This window comes from Sinocyclocheilus anshuiensis, unplaced genomic scaffold (genome assembly GCF_001515605.1).
Source record: "Sinocyclocheilus anshuiensis isolate Anshui unplaced genomic scaffold, SAMN03320099.WGS_v1.1 scaffold863, whole genome shotgun sequence".
In the NCBI taxonomy this organism is placed as follows: domain Eukaryota; kingdom Metazoa; phylum Chordata; class Actinopteri; order Cypriniformes; family Cyprinidae; genus Sinocyclocheilus; species Sinocyclocheilus anshuiensis.
In genome coordinates this window covers 271,181-278,207 of record NW_015547725.1, presented here as the reverse complement: position 1 = coordinate 278,207, position 7,027 = coordinate 271,181, and the positions used below count along the sequence as shown (strand labels likewise).

At 36.7% G+C, this 7,027-nt stretch overlaps 1 long non-coding RNA gene across 1 annotated transcript; it reads left to right on the top strand.

The window, feature by feature from the left end:
- The first annotated feature begins 255 nt into the window (after nt 1–255).
- Nucleotides 256–6,137, top strand: LOC107704257 (uncharacterized). Its single transcript, XR_001635936.1, has 3 exons — nt 256–338; nt 2,349–2,435; nt 5,723–6,137. It is a non-coding gene; the product is annotated as an uncharacterized LOC107704257 (long non-coding RNA).
- Nucleotides 6,138–7,027: the final 890 nt, after the last annotated feature.

Here is a 7,027-nt window from a genome sequence, read left to right as displayed (position 1 = left end):
CATAAGGTCATGGCCACACACTCACTTTGTAATTATATCCCTCCATCCTGCCTGCAGTTTGAGACAGATGCTCAGAGAAATTGAATAAGCTCCATTACACTGTTCATTTATACATATGGATGAGTAGAATCAGTGAGGACTAAATCAGGTTTGCTCTAATAAAGTCTCATTATCATCAGAACTATAACTGATCGTCTATCTGTCTTTCAGGTGGTGCAGCACAAACTGGCTGAGTTGAAAACAGACATATGTGTAGGTCGAGCTTTTATTGACAGCTGCCTTCAGCTTCACAGTGAGAAGAATCTGGACTCAAGCACAGCGTCCATGGCCAAATACTGGTGAGACTCTTGATGAGTAAACCTGACGAACACTAGTGAAGGGTGATTTCGAAACACTGCTTCATTAAGCTTCGAAAACTAGTTTCGAATCAGTGGATTGGAGCATGTATCAAACTACCCAAGTAAAGTCTGGAATCCACTGCAAGACTTTTAAAATCTGAACAGAATTTAAAACACTAGGCATCATACACTTTCAGACTTTGTAAATAGTTACAGAGAAAAACTGGGCATCCTGACTGAGGATCACACGATACCAGACTTTCAAGTCGTTCAGAACACAACGAAGTCACGCAGAAACATGTGCCTTGTTCATGTGTATGACAAATGAAACAAAATGTGCTCTAAAATGGGCTCAAATATTAGACGTTTGATATCCTCTTATTGGATGGAATCATAGTCTAAAGCTAAAAAAAATCACAGCTTTTCGGCAACAAGCGGCGCTTGTCCAGACAGCAAATTGGGGCAAAATCTGGGAAAATGTCATGTAGTGTATTCTAGCTGTAATGTGATTTTGCAAACAAAGCTCTATCATGTTATACTGTTATGATCCTTGGTTTCAAAATGTTAAAAAAAATTCTGATGGTTTGTCATTAGAGACGTTGATCTGGTGAACCCATGAAAGAGTGATCTCTGGTGAGTTTGAATGAATTTTATTAACTGCACATGCTTGAAAGTTAATTGTTTCGAATTGGAGTAGTTTGCCAAGCATTGGCTAAAGGTACAGTTACATTTACAATTGACCTATCGGTAATACCCCCTTAGTTGCTGTTGCTTACTCGGACAAACAAACGGAGTTGCTAACTGTTTTACTATGACAGCTGTCAGTGTGAAAACCTTGTCCCAAGATGTTTTTGATAAATTTTGGACACAGAATTACCACCATTCAAGTGGGAATTAAATATGCCATGGAGGGATATATAAAAGATTTTAAAATAAATATGGTGGGTAACAAGATTAATTTGGAAGCGAGAGTTTACAGATCACAATGCAAGCGAGAGAAGCCTGATTACGGCCGTCACGATCGCAGATGACAACATCCAGGATTCGACGAAAACGAGACGAACGTGACGAAAATGAGACGAGACGCAACGTAAATGCTGGTCATGTGACGATGACTATAATTAAATGTATAATGCAATATTGTTGACGAATAAAAACGAGACTAAATGTGGTTTACAAAATAAAAACTATGCTAAAATGTCTCTTAATTTTCATTGACCATAAAATGACAGCTTCACACAAAGACTAGACTAAAACTAAAATTAAAACAGGCCGCCAAAAACAACACTATTCATACACTACTTTTACACTAATGAAATAATGAATCATTTTGCTAAGCAAGTGGTTTAATTGATTGGGAGTTTCAAAAACTCTCATCACTACTGAACACTGTATAGTACGGTCAAAAGCTGATGTGTTTTGAAATTTGAAACTAACTGATTGAATCATCCAGATCTCATCTCCCCACCACATGTATTCTTGTTCAGTAAGTCGTTTCACTTAAGTCAAGTCAAGTCAAGTCACCTTTATTAGTAATGTAAGCGAGATTAGCGGCAACCACGCTGGCGTTGCTAGCGGGCTATATGCTAATAGCGGACTCGGGAAGTCAAAAATAGAACTAATGATAACAAGGCGCTCTGATTGTTTTTGTTGTAGAATACGATAGGGGATATATTCACACGTTATAGAAACGAAAATGATGGTGTATAAAATTGATTTTAAGATAAAAAATTAGACGACAAAGAATTCACTTGACGGAGCTCAAACTCAAAACACACGTAGAAATGCGTTATAGTTCAAAAGTAATGTCAGTCGCAGCTTCCATTTCATGCTGACTGATTGTGACATAATGGCAAATAACAGATTTTAAAAAGCGCTATCATTTGGATTAGTTTCGTGTTAAGCTTTGCATGCCTGATGAAGTCTATAGAAAGCACCACTTTTCTTGCATCTTTATGCACACTTAATGTTATACCAGATTTGTGTGTGACAGACTTTTTCCCTCCCTAGGGCCACAGATTTGCAGAATAGAGTTGCTACTCAGTGCCTGCAGCTTCACGGTGGATCGGGCTACATGTGGGAGTGTCCGATAGCCAAGTGAGTAACAGTTACTGAGAAGTGTACCATCAGCACTGATGGGTCAACCTTGCACTTGTAACCAGAATGCAGTGTTTGTTCTGTGACAGTGATTGCATAAAGTGGTTAAAGTGATAGTTTACCCACGAATGAAAATACTGTCATCATGTATCCTCATGTCATTTCTAACCCAAATTAATTTCTTCCATGAAACACAAAAGGAGAAATTTAGAATGCCCATGCTGCGGGAATGTGATTGTTGAAGTTTGAACAATGTAAATTGTGTAAATGCAAGAAAAAATGCTGCCGTTTCAAATGCATTTAAATTGTATGTATTTCATGCATGTATACCATAACTTCCAACAGCACTGCACAAGCTTGCAGTGCCATCTAACAGTGAACACCCAAAAACGTACGCCAAGCAGCAAATGCTAGTAAATATTGGCACTGGCGAGTGTGCTGTATGAAACACTGATACTCACCAACTGGCTGATAGTTGGTGTGTTTCAGATTGAAGTGCGGTACTGTGTTCTTTTACACGTGAGCAACTTGTGATTCAGGGTTTTTAGTGGCTCGGAGCAGCTAATGTGAATTTTAAAATGCTCCAACCGTCTTCCCAAGTTTGTAATCGTTTATGCTGTAAATCTGTTGTCAACAAAAGAGAAGCTCCAAGTTCTCCTAGCAGTTTTCCACCAAAATAAAAGCTGAAAGCTGTTCAACATTTGAAAGCAAAGAAATTGAGACAGCCATTAGTATTGTAATTGTACTGTTGTTCTGTAAAATAAAATTATTATTATTATTAAATAGTATTTTTAATGTAACAGTATAGTAGTACTGCAATATGTATTGATGTTTTTAATAATTTATATAATAATACACATAATAATAATAATAGTTGTAGTTTCATACTTTTTGTCACTTTTCATAACTTTTTGACATACAGGGTACCCCTTTAGCATAATTTTTCGATGTGCAGGGTCCTCCATTACTTTAAATAAAAAACCTTTGGCGTCAATATGCAGACACAGAAGGCTTTGGGAATTTTATCGTCATGAATATATTATATATTGGGTAATAATTTTGCCATTATTGCATATATGTTGGGGTGCGATTTATTTATTTATTTATTTTAAATTTAAACAGTCACAAAAATTTTACTTACATTACATTACACTATTTACACATTTTTTGAGCACGTAACTCAACCCCTACACCTAACCATTTGTCAATATAAAACACAGGATATAACAGGCAGATACAACAACAGGGACAATTTATTATTTAAGTCTTCCAAGGCAAAACAATTGATTGATTTGTGAGAGGAACAGACGCGATCACCGTCTCCATCTGCCGTAAAGCTCAGATCTTGTGTGCAGTCTGTGCACAAATTAAACAATTACATCAGCTTTGGTTGTGAAATGCCATTGGCTCTTGTTTGTCTTGTCACCGATTGTGTCATGCTAATGTTCGAGAGTGTCATTTTGAATGAGATATGATTACGGTATATCAAGTTTTAAATATGGATACAGGTCTAAGATGGATGGATGCACTTTTTTGGGCTTCAAAATCTCAACCCCTATTTACTGCCATTATAAATCTTGGAAGAGCCAGGACATTTTTTTTATATAACTAATAATTGTATTCATCTGAAAGAAGAAAGTCATATACACCTAGGATGGCTTGAGGGTGAGTAAATCATGGGGTAATTTTCATTTTTGGGTAAGCTATCCCTTTCATAGAGCGGGATAATTTTCAGTAATTAAAACCTTATGATTTACTCTGTTCTTCGCATAAAGATATAGTATGGCTTCAGAAGACTTGGAATGCAACCCAACTTGTTTGTAGGCTAATACTTTATTAAGGGTTTTTTTATTTTTTTGGTCAGTTTTTGCAATAAATACCAGTGACTGTACTTTTATTTGCCTGTTATGTGTTTTATATTATTGAGGAGAGGGTAGGTTTAGGGTAGGGGTGGGGTTAGGTGCTCCAAAATATCTATGAAAGTATAAATGTATGTAAAATTATTTATGTTTTTACAAATGCATGCAAAAAATTAAATGCGTCTTGATCTGACGCAAACAACTGAGAGCAATGGAGTACGCTGCACGTCGAAAAGTGGCACTAAAGGGGTACCCTGAGCGTTAAAAAGCAACGCTAAGGTGTCCTGACCAAGCGTCAATGGCCCTGTCCCAAATGGCACCCTAAACCCTCATGGTCTTCCTCTTGAGTCCACACTTTCATGACGTAATGCCGCTTTGACTGTCGGGTAGAATTCAGCTGTGTAGCTCACAGGGTTGCGGGCTCAGCAGAAGTGCGCATCGAGGGCGCATAGCAGCCGGAAAGGGGGCGCTCGCGAGCACCCTTCTGAAAGCTAAAATGACGAATGGGACACCCTACGGTCTTGTGAATTTAAAGGACACGCGCACGCAGCGGCCATTGTAAGTCCTCAAGAACGAAAGTGCACATGAAGTGTGCCATTTGGGACAGGGCCAATATGTGACGAGTTGGGAGTGAAAATTTCCTTGACTGTTATTCTGGTGTCCAGCAGAGGGCGAGTTTCTCTCAGCTCTGCACAGCAACACCACAATATCTCTCACACTCTTTAAATGGAGCTAAAACTGGGTTCATTTGAATTGTTATTTGATTAGTCACTCTTGATAACTGCAGTCTGTTAGTTGGTATATATTTGTATATTTTGTTGGCAGCAGATGTACCCTGTGCAGGTGTAAAATGCCTCTTTCAGAACCTCCTGGAAGTCTTTACAAATCTGCTGGTGTTTTAATGCAATATAAATACAGCTTTAGAGGTTAGCTCATCCCAAAATGAGATAAAAATATAATATATATATATAAAATATAAAATATGTGTTCCACAAAAAAATGAAACCTGTTTTTTTGGACCATTAAGTGTATATAACGTTCATGACAATGAAGCATATTTTCTCCCCAAATTCTTATTTTTTATATGAAAGTTGAATAGATTTATTGTCCTCATTACTAGAATGTAAAAAAGTATATATTATTTAAATTGTGAAATATTCATAGATATTTGAAGTATCTCTTATGTGTTACAGTAATGAGAATGAATATTTTTCATAATGAGAATTTGAGGGGAAATGTGCTTGCCATAAAAATGTCACTATGTAAAAAAATCTTAATGATCCTAAAAATAGGCTTCATTTAATATAATTTTGAGGTGAAATATGACCGTAACATTCTTGAGATTCACCCAGCCAGACTTTCAGTCTTGACTCATAAATAAAATGCATTAGAAACATTTTAATGGTTGTCTTATGTGCTGTCTTTCAGGGCTTTTGCAGACTCCAGAGTTAAACCCATCTTCGGAGGAACCAATGAGATCATGAAAGAACTAATCTCACGCAACATCGTTAGTAAAAAATAAATGCAGGAAAAAAAAGAAAATAAAAAAATGTAGCAGGAGTTTCACTGATTGTTTATCTCAGATGAGTTATTCAACACATACTAAAAGTTCATGTCATGTTAAAGTCTGCTTATATCATATGATGTCTGCAGAGAGAACATCTGTTTCTGTTCTTCTGCGACTACGCTGTATGTATGGATATTTTAAGCAACATTTGTTTTCCAGGTGAACAGTTTGCACCACTAATTTGCAGGGTTTGTTGTAAAGTTCAGATACTTTTGTTGTGTTTTGACTGTTTGATATGTTAATACCAGCTTTGTATGTACTAATAAATCCTTATAAAGATATTTCTAAAGATGGCCCTTATGTTCTTTCATCTAACAGTGTGATTCTCTTTTCTCCTAAGACACCTTTAGGATACTAAAATCAGTTTGTAAATTTTAATCATGCACAGTTATGATTTGTGTAAACAAAGAGAGTCTAAGTGTGTGTGTAAGTTTATGTGCGGTTGAGTCTCTGGCTGGCTGGCATGTTCATAGTGAATCATGGAGCAGAGGTGGGTGGTCTGTGAGAGAGTTGGTGGGTGTTATAAAGAGATTAAAACCAGAGTGTTCAACTCTCTCTCCATCCTGCCCTCTTTCTGTCATGGGTGTAATTATAGAGCAGTTTTCCTTTTATTCAAAGATATTCAAATATAGAGCCGCACTATGAAAGTTCAGAGTAACTATAGATTAGACGGAGGAGAGAAAATCGTCTTTCAAAAGCAAGTTTGACTAACGGTTAGAAGATCAAAGTCATGATTCACAAATGAATCACTCTTTTGAGCTGATATTTCTAATGATTCGAGTGTTTCAAAAAGCGTTCGTGAATCACTCTTTTTTTATGAGGGAGAACAAAATGTAACAAAGTAAAAATACTGGAACAATAACCACACCAAAAACAACATTTAAGACAATTTTTCATCCTACACTCTGCACTGGGTTGTATTTAACCCAGCATTTTTTAGAGTGTAGTTAGTGAAAGTGAGACAATTTTATGGGAACAATTTTTTATGACAACAATAATTTATTTCACCAACGTACTTTACTACACCCAGTGTTGGGCTCGTTACACCAAAAATTTAAGTTATTACTCGTTACTAGTTACTCTTTTCAAAAGTAGTATCACTCTAAAAAATGCTGGGTTGTTTCAACCCAACTTTGGGTCAAATATGGACTAACCCAGCTGTTGGG